Genomic DNA, 13,954 nt, shown 5'->3' with positions numbered 1-13,954 from the left:
CGATCCTTGCTGTTTGAGTCACATTATAATCCTCACCAAGTGGGTTAATCTTACTGGTKTGATGAGTAGGGTGTTTGCCTTTACGCCAGCAACCCCGGTTCACTTCCCTTTTCCGCAATTCTCTACAAAATCAATATTTGATTATTGCTTATGCACAGTGCAAGGTCCTGTATAGCATCCATCAAATTCATATTCATAAATAGCCTATAACCAAAACACAGTAGAAATAGAATAATACAAAATATATGATCAGCAAAGGAGGATTACAGACAACAACGCATTAAAGTAACATCAAAGGCTCCTTCACACTGTATTTAATTGCCAAATTTGCATTGTTGATACATGCAAGATTCTCTCCGCAGTGTAGATCATTTCATGATTAGCATGTGTTATTTATAGATCATTTCTCATCTCGGCATGATCCTACAGAATCATCGACATGCTTGAAGGCACCAACATCATGCCTGTAGGAGAAATACACAGCTCTGTGGTCACAACTCACTGGTACATTCATGTATAGCAGTAGTAGTCGGTGGAAATATGTCTTGTTGTTGATGATATATTACAAAACACCTCCAATACGCCTCACACCGGGATGATACAGCTAAAGGTAGGTGTGTACATGGTGCAGAAGATGAGTGACATCCTATTTGGAGATCAGACAGATGACCAGCGGTTACTGTCCTGTGTTGCCAGCTTCCGTCCTGGCCTATTGGCGTGCCACTCTGAAAGAATGGGGGAGGATGCCACTGTGTCCTAGTTGAGGTGAGCTAAAACCAGGGACTTGAGATGCTGCAGAGGCACTCTTTCTCTCTCTCTCCTTCTTCCTACTTGCACATCCCTGTTTGTCTTTCTGTTTCTCTCTCTTCACTCTGTCATTCTTACGTCTTTATATTCGTTTTTTCTTGTTCCTGAAAGTGTCATCTCTCAACGACCCGAGTGAAGAGGCACTAGTCTACCRTCCCATTCATTTGTTTCTGATTCTCTTAACATTACCTATTTCAAACGGAGTAGAATTCCACAAATATCATGGGGAACCAAACCCAGCTGGGAAGCCTATTGTTGAGTACCATCCACTGAAAATGTGCTTGGTCAGCAAACATCAGCAGGAACAAGTTAGTGAACAGTAAAAAAAAGTAAAGGACCTGTTCAAGATTTTGAAAATACATATTTCCTTTTTGAGGCTATCACAGACACTGACATGGTTCCATCAATATGATGGTAACCTTAGTTCTCCTCCCATCAAATAATGTCAGCTCAGGAACGGATAGTGTTCCACCTGTACATATTTTAGACAACATGAAATACGACTGTTATTAACAAAGAAAGTAGGTTAGCTTATAAATAATTTCTCGAGTGTATGACACATGGTCGTAACCCTGTGCCATGCGCGCTCCTGAACGTAACTCCCTCCCTTCCCTGAACGCGCACATCCAATGTGATTGTGAGAGAGACTGACTGAGCGTGTGTAACCTCCTGTTTGTGAGTGTATGTCAGAGTGCGAATCGATCCGCGGCTACAACAGCACAATTAACGGGAGCAGTTTTTCATGTTAACAACAGCAGTATTTGCATTACGACCACACCTTCATTGAGCGACGCTAAAAACTTGGATATAAGGTAAGAATGTGTTTAGAAAAGTGATCGGTTTTGAATGTTGAGGACATGTCAGATGTTTAAATATTGACGAATTCATTGCTTTTTACACTTTAACAATCTTCTATCTGCTCTACACGACTTGCKCGATGTTTGTTTGGGTTCTGGGTAGACTATTCCCAATGGATAAATATGTTACAACAATGTACCATGTGGGGTAGCTCTAATATTCGCATTTGATCCATTGATTTAATGATAATTGAACATGCTAAGTAGTAATCAGAAGTATGCTGTACAATCAAGCAAATTATATTGACGGAAAGATTTTGAGCATAACCAAGATTTAACCCTGCCACTCTATTTTCGTTTATTGTAAAAGGCTGTGTTGATAAAATGCACGCTCACATATATTATCCATAGAAGTTACCATGTTGCATAATTTCMCTGAAGTGTTCCACTGCGTGATTGAAATACAAAAGATGTTGCAGAGATGGAAGCGTGCTTTAGGTTACTCAACACTGTGTGCACAGTGTGTAGAACCAATACCTTTATTTGTCCTCAGATAAAAGCTCCATTCAATTAATTTTAAGGCAAATGTCCTGCAATTGCATAGGCCTACTCAACAGCGCCCTTATAGCTTATTAGTTGACATAAAGCGTTTCTTTATGATGTAGCAAAAAGCTCAACATATAGCCTAGCCCAGGGRTGGGMAATTTCAGTCGTCTGGGGCCTGATTAGTGTCACAGTTAACACCCCGGACTCCAATAATCACCTAATCATGATCTTCAGTTTAGAATAGAATTTGATTCATCAGCTGTGTTTGCTAGGGATGGAGAAAAAGAGTAACAACAATCATGCCCCCGAGGACTGGAGTTGCCCACCCCTGGCCWRGCCTGTCAATTGGAAATCCTAGAGACCTTTACAGTAGTTCACCTGTGAGTTCACCTTGATCCATAACCGTGGGAAGTGGGGTGCTGAAGGTGCTGCAGCACCTGATAAATCGAAATTAATAATTTAAAATAAATAAAAACAATTCTAAATCAATTAGTGAACTAGGMCTTTATTACTCCTGTATAAGTGGAGAAAAAAGACTTGTCAACCCCCCCACCCCCATTGAAAGCACCCCAACCCAAAACCCCAACCCTGCAGCCATGTCTCCATCATCTATAGCCTAAAATCAAAGAGAAATTGCATAACGGGCTTTTCTAATAATTAACATGTGGAATCAACAGCATCATCGTTAAGCAAGTGCAAGTCAAGGCTCAATTGGTCCCCCTTTAAAACTGATCATCTATTCATTGTGCTTGCATCATAGAGATGGGAAGTGAGGATTCATCCAGCTCAGTGCAGACTGGGGTGGGGCAGGCTGGCGTAGGGCAGGCTGGCGTGGGGCAGGCTGGCGTGGGGCAGGCTGGCGTAGGGCAGGCTGGCGTGGGGCAGGCTGTAGTGGGGCTTTCCTCGGTGTGGTTTTTTCTGCAGTTTGGATTTTATCCCTCCACTCCCCACCCCCGAAACGAATGGAGGATAACCAGTATTTATTGCTCCTTGGATGGCAGTTTGTGCACGTTGACTACATGTAGGCTATATGTTTCATTCCTCCTTTTTTCATTACAGTTCGGTATCCCAAAATGGATTATTTTCTCTTCAATGTATCCAAGTGCTCATCTCACAGTTGGTCTATTGTGGGCTATTTTCATACAGGGGATAGGCTATTGTTTGCACATTTGTACAGACTGCAGACTAGACTGTTAGAGGAAACACAATTGAAATCTGTCTCTATCTCAGAGGTTAGAGTGTGGCTGTTTCAGTCTGCATATCCACCGCACGCACACCTCTCTCCTCTGTTGGAGATTCTAATTCCCCAGAAAACATCTCATTCAGTTAGGAAATACAGTCCTGATTGCTCCCTGAGGGGGGAACAGGCTGTTCAATCTGTCTAATGCCACCCAAAGAGCAATTGTCACCGTTTGTTAATTACACAAATTAGGTCCTTGATTGTTTTGAAGCTAAATTTGCGCTTGGCCTTTGGAGTTGTGGAGTCGAGAGTTTTAGTGCGAGGGTGGAGGCTAACATGGTGTTGATGCAGACCCCTGCAGGATAGGGTGTGGGTGGGGGGAGACGGGACACAATGTGTAGTGTGCAGTGCGTCCGTGCAGTGCGAGGCTGAGCAGTGAGACGTGAGCGGGGTGTTCCAGAACAGAGGGAGACGGGGAGCTGCTGCAGTGCTTGGACAATGGGGGGGGGGGGCGGTCTGAGGATGAGTGAGGGAGCTCCCTTCTCCAGCACTATCACTCCCACGCTGCAGTTTGGGTGGGGGTGTATGTGTGCATGTCCTGTATGTGCTCMTATGCTGTGTGTATGTTGGCCTTACTGTATGTAGTACAGTCCATGAATGCACATTGTGTGTGTCTGTCCAGTGCACTGCACGTCTCTGCTGTTCCTCATGCCCAGCTGGGATGCTGAGGAGCGTGTCGTCTGGTCCGTCTGTTGAGTGTGTCTCAGTGTGTGAGCCAGCTTCTTATTGGTGTGGAAACGACAGAACAGAAGTGTGTATGGGGAGTTGTTCCCCTCATCATAGAACATCAATCAAATAATGAATCAGCTGCAGTAAGAACCAACAGAAATTTGCTTTTCCCGTTGTGAACAGAAGCCTCTCACCATTTCATTGTCACTTTTTCTACCCCGCTCCCTCGATCAGGCTGGGAATTTACACAGTAACCTTATCCTTCCTCTCTGACATGGCTTCCATTAATATTTATGAAGATTATCATTTGAAATGTKTGTTTCTTCAGGGTTGAGGGCATTTGCCCTGCTCTCCTGTGCGTCCCAAATGGTGCCCTATTCCCTGTATAGTGTACTACTTTTGACCAGGACCTACATAAAGGGAATAGGGTGCCATCTGGAAGGTAGCCTCTCTTGTTCTGCCCTGGTTGCCGAGTCACTGGGCTGATCTTCTCATTGGACCCCTTGGGTGAAAATGACTCTGGGGTGTTACTGTACAGATCCAGAATCAGGGATTCCCACTCTGGGTAGGGTATGTTGCCTTGTACACTTTTGTTTTGACCCTCTCTTTGAGTGGATGTGATGTACAGGGTCGTTTTCTTTCTGGTGATCCTTTTGGGTTTTGTGTGCCAGGTGGTTCTGACCCATCTCTTGGTGACAGGTGTTTATCGTAGTCTTTATGTCCACTGTATCAATGCTGTACTATGGGATTRGAGGAACTTGGTATTGGAGGGATCCATGGTCCTGGTTTTGACTCCATCGTGACCSTAACATCCTTCCTCCTAACAGATACATGTAGAATATCTCACATGGGRAACACAAGTCCCGCTGCGATGGCTCGTCATACACATGGGAACACRGTGGCCAAGGAGTCGGGACACACGCTAAGTTCCCAACTGCTCTCGCCCACACACTCCTAATGGCTGATATCCAGGCGCTGTGGTACCAGCTGTCCTGCTATTGGTCGGGTTCTGCTGTCGTCGAGGCAGGGTCTCCGGTCTCTGCTGTGTGTATTGTGAACACCCTCCACAGTCACGTCTGTCTGTCTGTCTGTGTCTGTCTGTCTGTCTGTCTGTCTGTCTGGTCTGGTCTGGTCTGGTCTGGTCTGGTCTGGTCTTGTCTTGTCTTGTCTTGTCTTGTCTTGTTTTGATGTTCGCTGTCTTGTCTTGTTCTTGTCTTGTCTTGTCTTGTCTTGTCTTTGTCTTGTCTTGTCGTTTGTCTTGTCTTGTCTTGTCTTGTCTTGTCTGAGGCTCCATCAGATCTGAACCAATCTGTCCTGTGTAATAAGATTCATGGCTGCTGAAGCACCAACATACTCCGTTCCAATCCACACAATGACCCTTTGAATTGGCAGAGGCAGAACACAAACAGGCTGCTGTGTGTTGGGTGGTAAAGAACACAGCTTAGTGTTCTAGATGCAGCTGAATTTACTCTCTCCATCAGCCGCTGAGAGATTTTCTGCATGTGGCTTTTTGACTCTCTCAACTTAACTTTTTCGGATATAAGAAGCTGATCTCATGCATTGAGATTTCACGTTTCGTGTTCTTTAAGTCTTAGACTCTTGAAGTCTCGGTCTATTCGAAGAGTTGTTACGTAACATGTTGATTACATCTAACCAGCTCATGTGCTTTTGTGCAAGTTGCGTTTGCATAATGTCAGAGCTGTGTGCTATCCGTCAGCCAGCCCTTGGATCCCTTCTGTGTGGATGATAGAGAATGAATCCCCTGCCTGCGTGCGTTGGCTGTGTTAGCGGGGTTTGTTTTTGAGAGCAAAGGGCCATCAGTGGACAGTTGGTCAGCCCAGGGCTAGGCAGGGTGGTGCAGCTCTCACTGTTACTGTTGGTCAGTTGCACAAAGTCACAGGGCTATTATTCAGCACCTCGGCCGATAACACACACGCGCACACGCACACGCACGCACACCACACACACACACACACACAACACACACACACCACACACACACAACACACACACACACACACACACACACACACACACACCAACACACACACACACACACACACACACACACCACACACCACACACACACACACACACACACACACACAGGGTGCTCTCTTTTTCTAAACGTGAGCGAGTGTTTTGTTTTCTCTCCCCACGTAGCCTGTAGCTTTGTGTCGGTCTAGGCTGTTATCTCTCTGCCTGGATGATTTTCCTGTTTAACACTTTGTTGCTCTGGCTGCCTCAGTCAGTTAGCATGGCAGTTAGCTCTGTCACCCAGTTAGCTACCTAGTGAGAAACCTACCAAGTGATGGAGAAAGGATGAATGCGTGCACAGTTAGCTTAAGGGAGATGGGGAGAAGTGGATGGGGAACGAGGAAAGGTGAGGAGAGGAGAGAAGAGCAGGAGTGGCCTTCACTCCAGCCGTATTTCAGCTCTATTAGAAGAAGCCATAATCCTCTCTGGTCCTCTCACAGACCTCAGAGGAACAGGCTTGGTCAGTGGTTACCACTTAACACCTCCGCCCCCACTCTCACTGCTCCTGACATTATAGGTGGTGAGGATGTCCTGAGCGACAGTCACTACTGTTTCCTCCTCACATGCTCTATGGTCATAACAGACCAGTAAAATAGATGCTGTGCCTTATCCAATGTGTTACCCTTATCCAATGTTTACCCTTATCCAATGTGTTACCCCTTATCCATGTGTTACCCTTATCCAATGTGTTACCCCTTATCCCAATGTGTTACCCCTTATCCAATGTGTTACCCCTAACGCTAAGTTAGATCAAAACCAATGCCCCCTATTCAGTACAGATACAGCACCTATTCAGTACAGCTACAGCACCTATTCCGTACAGCTACAGCACCTATTCAGTACAGCTACAGTACCTATTCAGTACAGCTACAGCACCTATTCAGTACAGCTAACAGCACCTATTCAGTACAGCTAGCTACAGTACCCATTGAGTACAACTACAGTACCTATTCAGTACAGCTACAGTACCTATTCAGTACAGCTACAGTACTGGCTAAGCAGTGTGTCTGTCAGCTCAGTAGACTTCCATCACAGTGAGTCCCATGGACCACAGAGGTTAGACCCCTCTGGCAGGATGAGTCCTGACAACCATCATTCTCACTGAGGCATTCTGTCTGCTGGAGAGAGACGGAGAGAGTGAGAGGAAAGAGAGAGAAAAGACAGAGAGCATGTCCTGTCAGCCTGTCTTCCTGAAAATGAATTGTCTAGGAGAGGTAACAGGAGCGTAGGCATACAGGTGGAGGCGGTCGTGACTCCGGGGGAGGGATCAGCAGCACTGTTTCTCTGTTGTTTTCACTTTGTCTGTTGCTCGAGCACAGCTCTCACCCTCCAGGTATATCGTATGAAATGCAATGATCGTTAGGAACAACAAGGAAGAGAACAGTGTGCGTGTGTGTGTGTGTGTGCGTGAGATAATGAAAACGGCATGTGCTGTTGTCAGTATCAGTGTGTTTGTGCAATCTCTCAGACCCAGTCTTTCCCGATTTTCTCATTCTCTCTTTCTCTCTTGTTCATCCAATCCTCCCTTTCTGTCACGCTGAGGTCTCTGGGCTTAGTGTGGGAGTGGTGCAGCCTGACACAGAGTGACACACACTCAAACTCTCCCAGTCTCTCTCTCTCTCTCTCTCTACACACACACACACACACACACACACACACACACACACAACACACGACACACACACACACACACACACACACACACACACACAGGGTGTGTTTGGCAGCTGAGTGCCTCGGAGCAGTAGAACAAAAGGACGTGGTGACAGGAGGAGAGCCGGGCTGTGCCGGGCTACAGCAAAAGCATCAAATAGAGAGGAACGCAGGAGGGGACATTATAATGGTATAACTAAGAAGTCATTTTCTACTTGGTTAGCTAGACTGTATTTGTATAAATGTAGGGTTTCCATGTTAAGTGCTGAGCTGTGAAAAAGTACAGTACACCGCGGCCGTGATCATTAATATTCACAATGAGTCCCCATTTAGACCTTAATAACCTCCAATAAGTGCAATTTTATGTTTGAATGATTCTGATGATGATGATGGTGCTTTGAATAACACACGTGCGTGTTGACTGAAGAACCGTGTTGGAACTATAAGCCACTGTGTGTTGGTTGAGCTGCTTATCTTGTGCGTCTTATGATACACTRATTGTCTCCCAGGGACAGTAACGATTTACTGAACTGAACTTGGTCAGAACCAAAGAGCTTTACGTACTGGCCTTAGCTGAAGTACTGCTCACTGTCTGGACCTCAATGAACCTATTCACCTCTTACTCCAAGTGCTACAGAGTCCGGTTGAGTCCCAAATGGCACCAAGGCGCTCCGGTCAAAAGTAGTGCACTATATAGGGAATATGGTGCCATTTGCTTAGTATGTCATACTGCTATACTCTTCTACAGTTGACTCCGATTCTTCTTCATTGTTTCTGTTTGTGTGGCTATAGCATAATGAGGAGATTTGGTGAAGTGTTACAAGTCAAGTCCCCATGAGATGTCTTCCTCCTCAGGTCTKGTTGGTAATTGGGTCGTTTTACTCCAGGCTTTATGATTAGTCATGTTGTTAGTCTCATRCCCTGGAGACTTGTACCGTATGGACTTTGTCAGGCATGTGAGCCACATTGCAGAATTCATGATACATGAATGAATACATAAATAAATGACTGAGTGAGTGAATGAATGATTGAYTTTTTTCATTCATCTGCAGATAAATAGATTTATTTGAATTCAATTTAAATTCCTGTATTTGTATGTGCAGTCGAAAATACAGTGTACTCACTCGTGCTGAATACGAAGGGTCAACCCTTTTTACTGCTACTGCAGTGGGATTTATTGCTCTATTTCTGCCCCGCCAGATGATTTCAGACAGGAGTAGGTTTTATTACACCGAACAAACGAAAGGAGACTGAAATCAATTAAATGGAAAGATTTAATTAACCTCTCTTTGTGCGGGGTCAGCATGAGATTGGGAAAAAAGAGAGTGAGAGAATGAGGGTGTGTGTGTGAATGAGTGTGTGTAGTGCTCTGAGTGCTGGGCTGTTATGCCACTTCTCCACTACCAGTAGTGGTATGTGGGTAAAAGAGAAGTCTGTCCATAATAAAGTGCTGCTCTGCCTTCTTAACAACACTATCAACAAGGCAGGTCCTACAGGTCCTAGTTCTGTCACACCTGGACTACTGTTCAGTCGTGTGGTCAGGTGCCACAAAGAGGGACCTCGGAAAATTACAATTGGCTCAGAACAGAGAAGCACGACTGGCCCTTAAATGTACAAGGAGAACTAACACTCATAATATGCATGTCAATCTCTCATGGATCAAAGTGGAGGAGAGATTGACTTCATCACTACTTGTTTTGTAAGTATTGACATGCTGAATGCACCAAGGTGTCTGTTTAAACTTCTAGCACACAACTCAGACACCCATGCATACCCCACAGGACATGCCACCCAAGGTCTCTTCACAATCCCCAAGTGCAGAACAGATTATGGGAGGCCCACAGTACTATGTCACAGTACTATGTAGAACCATGGCTACATGGAACTCTATTCCACATCAGGTAACTGATGCAAGCAGTAGGATCAGATTTAATACACCTTATGGAACAGCGGGGACTGTGAAGAGACGCAGAGACACACSCTTACACATACACAYGATAAGACACGCAATCTACACACACGTACACATGGATTTTGTATTGTAGATATGTGATAGTAGAGTAGTGGCCTGAGGGAACACACTTAATGTGTTGTGAAAAGTGTTATGAAATGTAATGTTTTAAATTATATAACTGCCTTAATGTTGCTGGACCCCAGGAAGAGTAGCTGCTGCCTTRGCAGGAACTAATGGAGGTCCATAATACATACAAATAATCTCACTTGTGCTTTGCCTAGTACAGGGACAACTAAAAGATACCAAAAACKATTTAGTCCAATCAATGTAAGCTAAATATGATGTGGCTGTCCATGAGTCTGATTTCTCTCTGTGCGTGCTTGCRTGCGTGTGTGTGCAATTAGAAAAACATGGCCATCCTCCTGTCTTTAATATTGGCTAAAATGTCATACAGTATACACTTTAAGTTTTTGTTGTCCTTGGCTAAAATACTTGCTGCTAGCCTGACTTCCTTTCATGGGCAACAATACACCAGGCCAGCTAGTTAACATTAGCATACTACATCTAGCTACATGTTGAACTACCATCCTCTAAGGACACAATGTATGAATTTATGGTTGGATCAGATTCGCSACTATAATCATTGACAAGTACAGAGAATTAAGTAAAACCACAAGTCCAAATTCCTATCTCCATCGATGGATAATTTCGGTTTTAATTAGCTAGCTAGCAAATCCAAACTGGCTTCCCTTGACAGTTTTTTTTGGTGCGCCAGGACCATCCACAGATGAGCTCACTCAGTACTGATTGGCTATTATTTTATAAAACAAATTTAGCAAGGGATGCCAAATGCTCACTGYCTTCCCTTGCATTTAATGCTACGGGCGGCAACAATGTCATACTCATTCTGACCAGACAGCATCAGATAGATACGCTACACATACTGAGACAGAGGGACGTTCACGCGGATGCTTTGTCTGGTGAGATATATTCAGCCTATTGTGAATTTAAGAGACGAAAGATACATTATTGTATATTTGGGAGGGAAGCCTGGCTTYGATTGGCATCAATGAATACACACCACTATCCAGTACCCCTTGCTAGCAGCACCAGGAGGAGAACATTGATCATTCTCCATCCTCTATTTTTCCTTGATTCAACCACTAAGTACACTAAAACTGTCGTAGATTACCTGGAATGGGGTGCCCACTCACCCATTCATTCTGTCCTTCTGTTTTTGTGCTGACTTTGGCTAAGGCTGCTGCCTAGCTAGGCTAATCCCTGAATTATCTATACTGAACCCTCTGTAGGACAGGACCCCTCACGGCTCGGTCACGCAACACACTGCAGGCTGCGGCCCTGTGAATGAAGCCTCCAGCTGACATAATGAATATGGGTAATTGGTCAAAATCAGGATTATTTTATAGAAGGACCTGTACGAGCAGCGGAAAGCAGCGGTAATCTCAACCGCCCAGAGAGGCTATTGCCTTTCACTGGATGGGCTGCCTCTCAGTGAAAGAGCCGTGCTCAGCTCTGGATGGGCTGCCTCTCAGTGAAAGAGCCGTGCTCAGCTCAGCTTACAGAAATCAGATACTGCAGGTTTTAAGACGTAATAAATTACCTGCTTAATTAGCCTGTTACTCATTATTGAGCTGCTGCAGAGCAGGCACGTTATTCCTGTAATTAGGAAGTTAAACAGAACAGAGAACATCTGTTTGTTCCGATACAGGTTGAAGATAAGATACTGTTCATATTGCATCACCTTACTGTAGTCCATATCCTTCCTCACTCCGTTTCTTGCCGATATGCGAAAGGTGGGGCTTGCATCGGTGTATTCACAGGTGTTCAGGTGGGGCTTGCATCGGTGTATTCACAGGTGTTCAGATGGGGCTTGCATCGGTGTATTCACAGGTGTTCAGGTGGGGCTTGCATCGGTGTATTCACAGGTGTTCAGGTGGGGCTGTTCTTCACTCTTCTATAATGAAAATGCACACACACAATCTTCCTCCCTTTAGTTCCCCCCTCTGATGCTCTCCCTCCCCATCTCCCTCCCCCTCTCCCCTGGGTCTATTAAATGCAAGACTTACGCGTCCAACCTATTACCGCTCTCTGACAAGTCTTTCATTTTAGGGCTTTCATCTAGGCCTGCACTGTCAGATCTTGCCTCCAAAATAGTAACGGTGCCAGGAAGGGATAAAAGAACCTCCCAACCCACGCTATGAAATGTTGTTAAGCAAACAGCAGGCTAAACTGGCACTGTAATGTGTGAATTAGGAAGGACTGCCTGTGCAGTCTAACGATCATTTAATTATTGATCATGTAGAGAGATGGCCTGTTCCAATTGGCACCCTATTCCCTATATAGTACACTACTTTTGATCAGAGCCCTATGGACCTTAATCAAAAKAAGTGAACTATTATAGATAATAGGGTGCCATTTGGGATGCATAAAGGGTCTTCCAGCAGGATGCCAGCTAGCTAGTCTTCAACCCGTCCTGCTCCCCTCAGCACTGGGGACGCTGATCCAATCTGTCACTTAATTGGTTGTTAATACCAACATGTGTTCCTGGCCTAATACAGTCCRCATTGTTCTGTCACACTGGTTCAGGGTATGAACCTCATCCTCCTTCAAATCATCATCATCTATAACACTCATGGCCTCTCACAATGACAGGTGCAGTATAGAATCACATGAAAGCTTTGTTAGTGAGACACATTACTGATTGCATCATGGACTGACATTAAATAAGGCAGTGTAGTAATAATGAAGGACCGATAACAGGATAATTAATTAACAGCATTGGCTATGAATCTCTTCCACACGTCAATGTGCACACACCACACACACATACACACATACACACACACACCACACACACACACACACACACCACACACACATACACACACACACACACATACACACACACCACACATACACACATACACACATACCACACACACCACACACCACTCTTGTGTTTGGAATCCAAACATCACAGAAAACATGGAGTGGCACCAGAGCCGTTCTCTCTCTGACTGAAATAACTAGCAGAAATAGACGAGGTGGATCTCTACTTCAGTTAAGTTGTCAATGAGTGTTATTTTTCCCCCAACTTTCACTCTGGATTCTCGGTTTCACCACTAATGTAAACGCTACATTGCCACTGAAAATGWACCGCAGCAATCATTTYTCCTAGCATTGTTCTTTCTCACAGAGTTCGACACATTCTCTCTCACATTATACAAAGTCCTGTTGTATTTGGCAGGGATGGATTGTTATAGCTCATGACAGTCAAGCATCGAGGACATACTGGCAGGAGGAATCATCCTAAACTAACTGCCATTCTGCCTGCAGAGAAATAAATGATGCACTGTTAATTATAGCAATTTGCATTGTGTGCCAGCCTATGTCTGAACCAATTAAACCCTAAACCACCAAACTACCCCCTATGACAACCACACCAAACTACCCCCTATGCAACCACCAACTACCCCTATGCCAACCACCAACTACCCCCTATGCAACCCACCAAACTACCCCTATGCAACACCACCAACTACCCCTATGCAACCCACCAACTACCCCCTATGCAACCCAACCAACTACCCCCTATGCAACCCCCAACTACCCCCTATGAACCCACCAAACTACCCCCCCTATGCAACCCACCAACTACCCCCTATGCAACCCACCAACTACCCCCTATGCAACCCACCAACTACCCCCTATGCAAACCAACCAACTACCCCCTATGCAAACCCACCAACTACCCCCTATGCAACCCACAACTACCCCCTATGCAACCCACACAACTACCCTATGCAACCCACCAACTACCCCTATGCACCCACCAACTACCCCCTATGCAACCAACCAACTACCCCCTATGCAACCCACCAACTCACCCCCTATGCAACCCACCAACTACCCCCTATGCAACCCACCAACTACCCCCTATGCAACAACCAACTACCCCTATGCAACCACCAACTACCCCCTATGCAACCACCAACTCCCCTATAACCACCAACTACCCCCTATGGAACCAACCAACTACCCCCTATGCAACCACCAACTACCCCCTATGCAACCACCAACTACCCCTATGCAACCACCAACTACCCCTATGCAACCACAACTACCCCCTATGCAACCACCAACTACCCCCCTATGCAACCCACCAACTACCCCCTATGCAACCAACCAACTACCCCCTATGCCAAACCACCAACTACCCCCTATGCAACC

At 45.3% G+C, this 13,954-nt stretch overlaps 1 protein-coding gene across 1 annotated transcript in view; it reads left to right on the top strand.

Moving 5' to 3' along the window:
- The first annotated feature begins 1,481 nt into the window (after nucleotides 1–1,481).
- The window catches only part of LOC111949763 (sodium/calcium exchanger 2-like), a 111,022-nt gene continuing 98,549 nt past the window's right edge, over nucleotides 1,482–13,954 (top strand). The window contains exon 1 of the mRNA XM_023967115.2: nucleotides 1,482–1,619. The gene's annotated coding sequence lies outside the window, so the exon portion shown is untranslated. The remainder of the gene's footprint in view (nucleotides 1,620–13,954) is intronic.

The sequence above is a fragment of the Salvelinus sp. IW2-2015 genome, linkage group LG22, assembly GCF_002910315.2.
Source record: "Salvelinus sp. IW2-2015 linkage group LG22, ASM291031v2, whole genome shotgun sequence".
NCBI classification, from domain to species: domain Eukaryota; kingdom Metazoa; phylum Chordata; class Actinopteri; order Salmoniformes; family Salmonidae; genus Salvelinus; species Salvelinus sp. IW2-2015.
The sequence above is the reverse complement of the archived record's forward strand: the minus strand, read 5'-3'. Positions and strand labels throughout refer to the sequence as shown.